General features: G+C 41.4%; 1 protein-coding gene across 1 annotated transcript in view; it reads left to right on the top strand.

Moving 5' to 3' along the window:
* Positions 1–12,528, top strand: part of ANO2 (anoctamin 2) — a gene marked incomplete at both ends in the record, with an annotated part of 323,071 nt that overhangs the window by 264,581 nt on the left and 45,962 nt on the right. The window lies entirely within an intron of this gene.

Consider the following 12,528-nt stretch of genomic DNA (forward strand, 5'->3'; position numbering starts at 1 on the left):
GGAGGGGGCTACATGCAGAAACAGCACAGTCAGCTCTGGCAGCCGTCTTGAAATTGGCCATTGGTGGTCTGACCAGCATTATCTTGATTGTTTTAGGTACACTTAATCTTTAGTTCCAGGGTTGGTTTGTTCCCATTTCCTTGAGGCCAGTTCTCGGAATTGTGGCAGCTTATGTCATGGCTACAGTCTGGTCATCATGCACTTAACTTCTTCCACCTAGTGGAGGTTTCAGTGTCTATAAGACAGCTCACAGGATATGGCTTAGAATATTATCTGTAGCCCTTGAGGAGGAACTAAAGGTCCTTGACTTTGCTTAATGACTAAATTGTTATTACTTGTCCTCCTTGGACTGTTTTGCTTTGTTTCTGCATTTTCTCACTTCTCTGATTAAACATTCTTTGGCTAAAGTTTTTCCACAGACAAAAGCAGGCTGAGGACATGGGGGCAAGGAACATAGGGTCCTGCTCCGTTTCACTCCCAGGGAACAAGTAAAAGAGGCATGGAGGGTGAACAGGAAAGATGGCAAAACAATGTAATCATTTAGAAAAATCTCTAAGGAACTGTGGAATATATGATCTTAGGAGGGGAAGGATGCATAGCTGGTAAAACAGAACAGATTTTCATGTGGATTGTCTCCCCTCCCCTCCCACATGGCTTTTTTTACAAAGACTTCTTTCATTAGGTTGTTTGGTTTTTTTTTTAACATCTTTATTAGAGTATAAATTGCTTTACAATGGTGTGCTAGTTTCTGCTGTATCACAAAGTGACTCAGCTATACATATACATATATCCCCATATGTCCTCCCTCTTACGTCTCCCTCGCACCCTCCTTATCCCACCCCCCTAGGTTGTCACAAAACACTGAGCTGATCTCCCTGTGCTATACGGCTGCTTCCCATTAGCTATCTGTTTTACATTTGGTAGTGTATATATGTCCATGCCACTCTCTCACTTCGTCCCAGCTTACCCTTCCCCCTCCCCGTGTCCTCAAGTCCATTCTCTACGTCTGCGTCTTTATTCCTGTCCTGCCCCTAGATTCTTCAGAACCATTTTTTTTTAGATTCCATATACATGTGTTAGCATATGGTATTTGTTTTTCTCTTTCTGACTTACTTCACTCTGTATGACAGACTCTAGGTCCATCCACCTCACTACAAATAACTCAATTTCGTTTCTTTTTATGGCTGAGTAATATTCCATTGTATATATGTGCCACATCTTCTTTATCCATTCATCTGTCCATGGACTCTTCGGTTGCTTCCATGTCCTGACTATTGTAAAAAGAGCTGCAGTGAACATTGTGGTACATGACTCTTTTTGAATTATGGTTTTCTCAGGGTATATGCCCAGGAGTGGGATTGCTGGGTTGTATGGTAGTTCTATTTTTAGTTTTTTGAGGAACCTCCATACTGTTCTCCATAGTGGCTGTATCAATTTACATACCCACCTACAGTGCAAGAGGGTTCCCTTTTCTCCACACCCTCTCCAGCATTTATTGTTTGTAGATTTTTTCATGATGGCCGTCATCATCAAAATGTGAGGTGATACCTCATTGTAGTTTTGGTTTGCATTTCTCTAATGATTAGTGATGTTGAGCATCTTTTCCTGTATTTGTTGGCCATCTGTATGTTTTCTTTGTAGAAATGTCTATTTAGGTCTTCTGCCCGTTTTTGGATTGGGTTGTTTCTTTCTGTGGTATTGAGCTGCATGAGCTGCTTGTATATTTTGGAGATTAATCCTTTGTCAGTAGCTTCATTTGCAAATATTTTCTCCCATTCGTAGGGTTGTCTTTTCATCTTGTTTATGGTTTCCTTTGCTGTACAAAGCTTTTAAGTTTCATTAGGTCCCATTTGTTTATTTTTGTTTTTATTTCCCTTTCTCTAGGAGGTGGGACAAAAAGGATCTTGCTGTGATTTATGTCATAGAGTGTTCTGCCTATGTTTTCCTCTAAGAGTTTTATAGTGTCTGGCCTTACATTTAGATCTTTAATCCATTTTGAGCTTATTTTTGTGTATGGTGTTAGGGAGTGTTCTAATTTCATTCTTTTACATGTAGCTGTCCAGTTTTCCCAGCACCACTTATAGAAGAGGCTGTCTTTTCTCCATTGTATATTCTTGCCTCCTTTATCAAAGATAAGCTGACCATATGTGCGTGGGTTTATCTCTGGGCTTTCTATCCTGTTCCATTGATCTATATTTCTGTTTTTGTGCCAGTACCATACTATCTTGATTATTGTAGCTTTCTGGTATAGTCTGAAGTCAGGGAGCCTGATTTCTCCAGCTCCGTTTTTCTTTCTCAATATTGCTTTGGCTATTCGGAGTCTTTTGTATTTCCATACAAATTGTGAAATTTTTTGTTCTAGTTCTGTGAACAATGCCATTGGTAGTATGATAGGGATTACACTGAATCTGTAGATTGCTTTGGGTAGTATAGTCATTTTCACAATGTTGATTCTTCCTATCCAAGAACATGATATATCTCTCCATCTGTTTGTATCATCTTTAATTTCTTTCATCAGTGTCTTATAATTTTCTGCATACAGGTCTTTTGTCTCCTTAGGTAGGTTTATTCCTAGGTATTTTATTCTTTTTGTTGCAGTGGTAAATGGGAGTGTTTCCTTATTTTCTCTTTCAGATTTTTCGTCATTAATGTATAGGAGTGCAGGAGATTTCTGTGCATTAATTTTGTATCCTGCTACTCTACCAAATTCATTGATTAGCTCTAGTAGTTTTCTGGTAGCATCTTTAGGATTCTCTGTGTATAGTATCATGTCATCTGCAAACAGTGACAGCTTTACTTCTTCTTTTCCGATTTGGATTCCTTTTATTTCTTCTTCTTCTCTGATTGCTGTGGCTAAACCTTCCAAAAGTATGTTGAATAATAGCAGTGAGAGTGGGCAACCTTGTCTCATTCCTGGTCTTAGTGGAAATGGTTTCAGTTTTTCACCATTGGGAATGATGTTGGCTCTGGGTTTGTCATATATGGCCTTTATTATGTTGAGGTAAGTTCCTTCTGTGCCTACTTGCTGGAGGGTTTTTATCATAAATGGGTGTTGAATTTTGTCAAAAGCTTTTTCTGCATCTATTGAGATGATCATATGGTTTTTATCCTTCAATTTGTCTGTATGGTGTATCACATTGATTGATTTGCATATATTGAAGAATCCTTGCATTCCTGGGGTAAACCCCACTTGATCATGGTGTATGATCCTTTCAATGTGCTGTTGGATTGTGTTTGCTAGTATTTTGTTGAGGATTTTTGCGTCTATGTTCATCAGTTATATTGGCCTGTAGTTTTCTTTTTGTGTGACATCTTTGTCTGGTTTTGGTATCACGGTGATGGTGGCCTCATAGAATGAGTTTGGGAATGTTCCTCACTGCTATATTTTGGAAGAGTTTGAGAAGGATAGGTGTTAGATCTTCTCTAAATGTTTGATACAATTCGCCTGTGAAGCCGTCTGGTCCTGGGCTTTTGTTTGTCGGAAGATTTTTAATCACAGTTTCAATTTCAGTGCTTGTGATTGGTCTGTTTATATTTTCTATTTCTACCTGGTTCAGTCTCAGAAGGTTGTACTTTTCTAAGAATTTGTCCATTTCTTCCAGGTTGTCCATTTTATTGGTGTATAGTTGCTTGTAGTAATCTCTCATGATCCTTTGTATTTCTGCAGTGTCAGTTGTTACTTCTTTTTCATTTCTAATTCTATTGATTTGAGTCTTTTCCTTTTTTTTCTTGATGAGTCTGGCTAATGGTTTATCAATTTTGTTTATCTTCTCAAAGAACCAGCTTTTAATTTTATTGATCTTTGTTTTCATTTCCTTCATTTCTTTTTCATTTATTTCTGATCTGATCTTTATGATTTCTTTCCTTCTGCTAACTTTGGGGGGTTTTTTTGTTCTTCTTTCTCTAATTGCTTTAGGTGTAAGGTTAGGTTGTTTATTTGAGATGTTTCTTGTTTCTTGAGATAGGATTCTATTGCTATAATATTCCCTCTTAGAACTGCTTTTGCTGCATCCCATAGGTTTTGGGTCATCGTGTTTTCATTGTCATTTATTTCTAGGTATTTTTGGATTTCCTCTTTGATTTCTTCAGTGATCTCTTGGTTATTTAGTATCATATTGTTTAGCCTCCACGTGTTTGTATATTTTTACAGTTTGTTTCCTGTAATCCATATCTAGTCTCATAGCATTGAGGTTGGAAAAGATACTTGATACGATTTCAATTTTCTTAAATTTACCAAGGCTTGGTTTGTGACCCAAGATATGATGTATCCTGGAGAATGTTCCATGAGCACTTGAGAAGAAAGTGTTTTTGGATGGAATGTCCTATAAATATCAGTTAAGTCCATCTTGTTTAATGTGTCATTTAAACCTTGTGTTTCCTTATTTATTTTCATTTTGGATGATCTGTCCATTGGTGAAAGTGGGGTATTAAAGTCCCCTACTATTATTGAGTTACTGTTGATTCCCCTTTTATGGCTGTTAGCATCTGCTTTATGTATTGAGGTGCTACCATGTTGGGTGTATAAATATTTACAATTGTTATATCTTTTTCTTGGATTGATCCCTTGATCATTATGTAGTGTCCTTCTTTGTCTCTTGTAATAGTCTTTATTTTAAAGTCTATTTTGTCTGATATGAGAATTGCTACTCCAGCTTTGTTTTGATTTCCATTTGCATGGAATATCTTTTTCCATCCCCTCACTTTCAGTCTGTGCATGTCCCTAGGTCTGAAGTGGGTTTCTTGTAGACAGCATATATACGTGTCTTGTTTTTGTACCCATTCAGCCAGTCTATGTCTTTTGGTTGGAGCATTTAATCCATTTACATTTAAGGTAATTATCGATATGTACGTTCCTATTACCATTTTCTTAATTGTTTTGGGTTTGTTATTGTAGGTCTTTTCTTTCTCTTGTGTTTCCTGCCTAAAGAAGTTCCTTTAGCATTTGCTGTAAAGCTCGTTTGGCGGTGCTGAATTCTCTTAGCTTTTGCTTGTCTGTAAAGGTTTTAATTTCTCCATCGAATCTGGATGAGATCCTTGCTGGGTAGAGTAATCTGGGTTGTAGGTTTTTCCCTTTCATCACTTTAAATATGTCCTTCCACACCCTTCTAGATTGTAGAATTTCTGCTGAAAAATCAGCTGTTAACCTTATGGGAATTCCCTTGGATGTTATTTGTTGCTTTTCCCTTGCTGCTTTTAATATTTTTTCTTTGTATTTAATTTTTGATAGTTTGATTAATATGTGTCTTGGCGTGTTTCTCCCTGGATTTATCCTGTATGGGACTCTCTGAGCTTCCTGGACTTGACTGACTATTTCCTTTCCCATATTGGGGAAATTTTCAACTATAATCTCTTCAAATATTTTCTCAGTCCCTTTCTTTTTCTCTTCTTTTTCTGGGACCCCTATAATTCAAATGTTTGTGCATTTAATTGTTGTCCCAGAGGTCTCAGAGACTGTCCTCAGTTCTTTTCATTCTTTTTTCTTTATTCTGCTCTGCGGTAGTTATTTCCACTATTTTATCTTCCAGGTCACTTATCCATTCGTCTGCCTCAGTTATTCTGCTATTGATTCCTTCTAGAGAATTTTTAATTTCACTTATTGTGCTGTTCATCATTGTTTGTTTACTCATTAGTTCTTCTAGGTCCTTGTTAAACGTTTCTTGTATTTTCTCCATTCTATTTCCAAGATTTTGGATCATCTTTACTATCATTACTCTGAATTCTTTTTCAGGTAGACTGCCTATTTCCTCTTCATTTGTTTGGTCTGGTGGGTTTTTACCTTGCTCCTTCATCTGCTGTGTGTTTCTCTGTCTTCTCATTTTGCTTAACTTACTGTGTTTGGGGTCTCCTTTTCACAGGCTGCAGGATTTTAGTTCCTGTTGTTTTTGGTGTCTGCCCCGGTGAGTAAAGTTGGTTCAGTGGGTTGTGTAGGCTTCCTGGTGGAAGGTGTTGGTGCCTGTGTTCTGGTGGATGAGGCTGGATCTTGTCTTTATGATGGGCATGACCGCATCCAGTGGTGTGTTTTGGGGTGTCTGTGAACTTATTATGATTTTAGGCAGTCTCTCTGCTAGTGGGTGGGGCTGTGTTCCTGTCTTGCTAGTTGTTTGGCATGGAGTGTCCAGTACTGGAGCTTGCTGGTCATTGATTGGAGCTCGGTCTTAGCATTGAGACGGAGATCTCTGGGAGAGCTCTCGCTGATTGATATTACAAGGGGCTGGGAGGTCTCTGGTGGAGCAATGTCCTGAACTTGGCTCTCTCACCTCAGAGGCTCAGGTCCGACACCCAGCCAGAGCACCAAGACCCTGGCAGCCACAGAGCTCAGAAGAAAAGGGAGAAAAGAAAATAAAAGAAAGAAAGAAAAAATAAATAAAATAAAGTTTTAAAAATAAAAAATTAAAAAAATATTATTAAAATAAAAAAAATAAAAGTAATTTTTAAAAAAAGAGAGCAACCAAACCAATAAACAAATGTACCAATGATAACAAGTGCTAAAAACTATACTAAACAAAAAAACAGACAGATAGAACCCTAGGACAAATGGTAAAAGCAAACCTATAGAGACAAAATCACACAAAGAAGCATACACATACTCACAAAAGGAGAAAAAGGGGGAAAAAATATATATATATATATATATATATATATATATATATATTTATATATATATATAAAGGAAGAGAGCAACAAAATCAATAGACAAATCTACCAGTGATAATAAGCTCTAAATACTAAACTAAGATATACATATAAATCAGGAACTAGTCAGTCGCATTCAGCAAACCCCAAGTCTACAGTTGCTCCCAAAGTCCACCACCTCAATTTTGGGATGATTCATTGTCTGCTCAGGTATTCCACAGATGTAAGTTACATCAAGTTGATTGTGGAGATTTAAACCACTGCTCCTGAGGCTGCTGGGAGAGATTTCCCTTTCTCTTCTTTGTTTGCACAGCTCCTGGGGTTCAGCTTTGGATTTGGCTCCACCTCTGTGTGTAGGTCGCCTGAGGGCATCTGTTCTTTGCCCAGACAGGAGGAGGTTAAAGGAGCGTCTGATTTAGGGGGCTCTGGCTCACTCAGGCCGGGGGGAGGGAGGGCTACGGAATGCGGGGCGAGCCTGCAGTGGCAGAGGCCAGCGTGACGTTGCACCAGCCTGAGGCATGCCGTGTGTCCTCCCGGGCAAATTGTCCCTGGATCACGGGACCCTGGCAGTGGCGGCTGCACAGGCTCTGGTAGGGGAGGTGTGGATAGTGACCTGTGATTGCACACAGGCTTCTTGGTGGCTGCAGCAGCAGCCTTAGCGTCTCATGCCGGTCTCTGGTGTCCACACTGGTAGCCGCAGCTCACATCTGTCTCTGGAGCTCATTTAGGTGGTGCTCTGAATCCCCTCTCCTCGTGAACCCCGAAACAATGGTCTCTTGCCTCTCTGGCAGGTCCACACTTTTTCCCGGACTCCCTCCCGGCTAGCTGTGGTGCACTAACCCTCGTCAGGCTGTGTTCACGCAGCCAACCTCCGTCCTCTCCCTGGGGTCTGACCTCCAAAGCCCGAGCCTCAGCTCCCAGTCCCCATCTCCCACAGTGGGTGAGCAGACAAGCCTCTAGGGCTGGTGAGTGCCGGTCGGCACCGATCCTCTGTGCGGGAATCTCTCCGCTTTGCCCTCCGTACCCCTGTGGCTGCGCTCTCCTCTGTGGCTCTGAAGCTTCCCCTCCACCATCCGCAGTCTCCGCCCGCGAAGGGGCTCCTAGTGTGTGGAAACCTTTCCTCCTTCATGGCTCCCTCCCACTGGTGCAGGTCCCGTCCCTATCCTTTTGTCTCTGTTTATTCTTTTTACTTTTGCCCTACCCAGGTAGGCGGGAAGTTTCTTGCCTTTTGGGAAGTCTGAGGTCTTCTGCCAGCGTTCAGTAGGTGTTCTGTATGAGTTGTTCCACATGTAGATGTATTTTTGATGTATTTGTGAGGAGGAAGGTGATCTCCACGTCTTACTCCTCTGCCATCTTGAAGGTCCTCCCTTTCATTAGGTTTTGCATTGAGATAGTCATGAAAATAAATGCTGACTCATGAGCACTGGACCCAAAAGAAGAGGATGAAACAGGTGAAAATCTACCTTCAGGTCAAAGGAAAATGTCGCCCCCTCTGCCTTTTGTTTCTATTGCTTTTTTAGTTGTAAAAAAAAGAAATCTGTTTCAGGGGGTGTTTTCAGCTAGCCTGGCATCAGAGAGCCAGGGAATGCCAGAGAGGATCAGGGGTAACTCTTTATAGGCTGGGCCAGTTCTGTTTAGGAGGACTGGATGGACAGTTTGTACCAGGCTCAGAGTTCTTTGCAAACTCCTTGCAAGATTATCCGTCCTGTGATGCAGTCGTCAGACAGTCCCCACAGGGATAGGTGAAGGTACTGCCACACACTCTGTCTCCCTTTTGGAGATTTACTAAGCACATTATTTTAATGGTTCTGAGAAATCCTGCAATAAAGAAACTGGTTTAATCCCTTTATTTCCAGCTGCATTTGTTCATGTCATTGGCCTGGGTTCTTAGTAGCAGACCTTGGAGTCCACTCTGGCTAGTTTAAGCAGCAAAGGAATTTGAGAACAGTAAGTGTCCAACAGAATATTCTATGAGGGCTAGAGAGCCAGGCCCTGAGCTACATAACCAGGAATAACACTGTCCACACTGCAGGAGGACTTGCAGGGAATACCACTGCCTTCATCTCTTGGCTCATATGGCTCAGGTATTAAAAAATGAGAATTGGATACCACAGAGCTATACCCACAAAAACTGCAGTCTGAGCCTTCCCAGCTGTCTACATCAGCTTGAGTTGCTGTAACACAATAGCATCGACTGGGTAGCTTATTTCTCACAGTTCTGGAGGCCATGAAGTTGAAGATTATGGAGCCAGCCGGTTTGGTCCTGATGAAGACCACCATCTCCCTGTAAGCTCATGTGACCCAGGCTCTGTGTATATGTGGAGAGAGAGCTCTGGTGCCCTCTTCTTCTTTTTTTTAATTTTTATTTTATACTGGACTATAGTTGATCTACAATATTGTGTTAGTTTCAGGTATACAACAAAGTGATTCGGTTATACATATACATATATAGTATCTATTCTTTTTCAGATTCTTTTCCCATATAGGTTATTACAGAGTATTGATTAGAGTTCCCTGTACTCTACAGCAGGTCCTTGTTGGTTATCTATTTTATATAAAGTAGTGTGTATATGTTAATTCCAGACTCCTAATTTATCCCCCCCTCCACCTTTCCCCTTTGGTAACCATAAGTTTGTTTTCTAAGTCTGTGAGTCTGTTTCTGTTTTGTAAATTAGTTCATTTGTATCATTTTTTTAGATTCTGCATATAAACGATATCATGATATTTATCTTTCTTTGCCTGACTTATTTCACTTAGTGTGATCATCTCTAGGTCCATCCATGTTGCTGCAAATGGCATTATTTCATTCTTTTTAATGACTAAGTAATATTCCATTGTATATATGTACCATATCTTCTTTATCCATTGATCTGTTGATGGACATTTAGGTTGCTTCCATGTCTTGGCTACTGTAAATAGTGCTGCTTTGAACATTGGTGGTGCCCTCTTCTTATAAGGGTACCAATACCATTGTGGAAGCCCCACCCTCATGGCCTCATCTAAACATAATTACCTCTCAAAGGTCCCACCTCCTAATACCATCACATTGGTAGGTAGGACATATGGATTCTGGAGGGGACACAGACATTCAGACCATAACACAAGGCTCTCTGTTTCTTTTTCTTTAACTTATACACAAGATTTGTATACAACTAAATACAGAAAAAATATATATGAAATGGTCCTTATCTCCTCAGAGATTAGTTTTTTTAGTTTGGGAGACAAAATAGACTGCATGTGACTGGGTGTTCTCTCTCTGGTGCAAACTTTGTCAGAATTCAGACAAGTAAAGGTCAGGCATTTTGGAGCAGTCAAAGCTGCGAAAGCAGGGGGCTGTGTCTGTGACTTGAAAGAAGGCGGTCACTGTCATATATAACAAGTTGGTCTGCCATTATTTTGTTTAAAGAAACAGTTTCCTGGACTTCCCTGGTGGCGCAGTGGTTAAGAATCCGCCTGCTAATGCAGGGGACACAGTTTCGAGCCCTGGTCTGGGAAGATCCCACATGCCACGGATCAACTACGCCCATGTGCCACAACTACTGAGCCTGCACTCTAGAGCCTGCGCACCACAACTACTGAAGCCCGTGCGCCTAGAGCCCATGTGCCACAACAAGAGAAGCCACCACAGTGAGAAGTCTGTGCACCGCAATGAAGAGTAGCCCCCGCTCGCTGCAACTAGAGAAAACCCAAGTGCAGCAACGAAGACCCAACGCAGACAAAAATAAATAAATAAATAAATAAGAAACAGGTTCCCTTGGATGTAGATTTATTTTCTAAACAAACAACAGACTGACTCGGGTTTATCAAAACACTTAGTGACTCAGGTGTTGCTTTAGGAGAAGATGAGGTAGTGGTGCCCTGACCGGTCTTGGGGCATGCCAGGGTCATGGCAAGGGCGAGAGCCCAAAATCTCTCTCAGTCTGCTTAAGGGTTGCTGAGCCTAGGTTCCTTGGGCTGATTGGAACCATTAGCAGATATACATGATCCACTCCTTTCTTTAGGGAATGCTACACAAGTCACTGCTCCCATGGGGGGCTGTGACTGTCTGACAGATCCCCAGAGAAAGCTATTCTTTGGTCTTTCTCAGAAACACAATTAGAGAGCTCAAGTTATGATGGAGACAATCGAATTTATCTGGAAAGAAAACCTGTTTTCATGAGAGCCCTACTTCAAGGAATGAGAATCCTGAGCATTCGCTCATAACTCTTTGCCATCCCAGTCCTCAGAATGGGTCTCACCATCACTGGCCATCAGTTAGGCTGTTTTTCTGTCCCCACACTGGGGCAACCACAGGAGGCAATTGGGCATGTGATTTTTCTCGGAGGAGTTGGAGGAGAACATGGTTTGGGCACCTCAACCCTCTGAAACAGCACCCTGTTCTCAGCTTTCTGATTGAAAGTCACTCCGTGATAGTCATCAAACAAAGCTGGTGAGACACATGGTCACTGTGGTCTAGGAGCTTACCATCTCAGAGAGAACACATTTGTTATGGACAAACATCCAGAAAATATACAGACCAAAAAAAAGATGTGCCAAAGCCACATCTGGCCCCTTGGAAGCCGTGAGCCCATCCCCCCCCACTGCTACAAAGGAAAGTCTCCAATCCCCTCCAAACATCTGGGTGAACGCACCTGTCTTTCCAGTACATTGGTTGGAATTGGAGACAGCTTGCCATTTTTTCATTCCCAGGCATCTCTTCTATCACTTGGGCCATCCACTCTGGACCCAGAAGTCTTTTTTTTTTTTTTGTGGTACACTGGCCTCTCACTGCTGTGGCCTCTCCCATTGTGGAGCACAGGCTCCGGACGCGCAGGCTCAGCGGCCATGGCTCACGGGCCCAGCCGCTCTGCGGCATGTGGGATCCTCCCGGACCGGGGCACGAACCCGTGTCCCCTGCATTGGCAGGCAGACTCTCAACCACTGCACCACCAGAGAAGCCCCCAGAAGTCTTTTTTAGTGTGTAAGAGAGGCAAGAACTCAGTCATTTGGACAGTATGTTGGATGTTCCCCACCCATCAACTCTGTCAGCTCCATGACAGATGAAACCTACACACGGCTGTTTTCCTTGAAGGCTAAATTTCCTTCCTTATGCTTGATGTGTGTTTACTATGCCACACTTTAATTGATGGCATTTGCATGTAATTCATAAAGCTGTGAGCAAGTCACTTCCTACGTCTCACTATCCTCATCTCTTGATGAAAAGCATATAATAATACATAATATATAATAGGATATAATACCTATTTAGTATATAATAATGTAATTATCTCTAAGGTATTGTCATTTCAGCTCTAGCATTCTATGAACCTCTCCTCTATTCAGTGAAACTGGTCGCTGCCGATTCCAATATAAGTCACTTCTCTTTCAAAATATTTTTCCTCATTTTAGTTCCTAATCTGTTAGTGAACACATACAACCTAATCATATAGTTGAAGTCAGGAATGTAGAGCAAAAGTTCTTCCACCAAGCCCTATGGTATTTTATCTTCAAAGTTCTCTGTAATTCTACAGGTTGTGATTGAGTTTGTTCACCTGAAATCACCACGATTATGATTATTGGGTCTTGCACACCCCACTCAGAGCCTACTCTCAGTAGATTAGACCCATCAATCCAGAGCTCATGCACCTGGCAATACCCTTATGTATGATAGAGAAACATGAAATAAGCAATAAAAAAGGGGAGTCTTTTATAGGCAAAAGAGAAATGACCGTCGAGCCTGACAGTGAGGAAGGAATAGTGTAAATTATAAAAACTAGACCCAGTGGTCTTTAACTCTTTCGTGGAGGCAACACATCTCTGTAGGGCAGTGATTGTTCAACAGATCTGGGTTTAAATCCAGGCATTGCAATATAGTCCCTGTGAGACCTTGGGAAAGTTATTCTAGAAAGACATAGG

The sequence above is a fragment of the Hyperoodon ampullatus genome (genome assembly GCF_949752795.1).
Source record: "Hyperoodon ampullatus genome assembly, chromosome: 11".
In the NCBI taxonomy this organism is placed as follows: Eukaryota; Metazoa; Chordata; class Mammalia; order Artiodactyla; family Ziphiidae; genus Hyperoodon; species Hyperoodon ampullatus.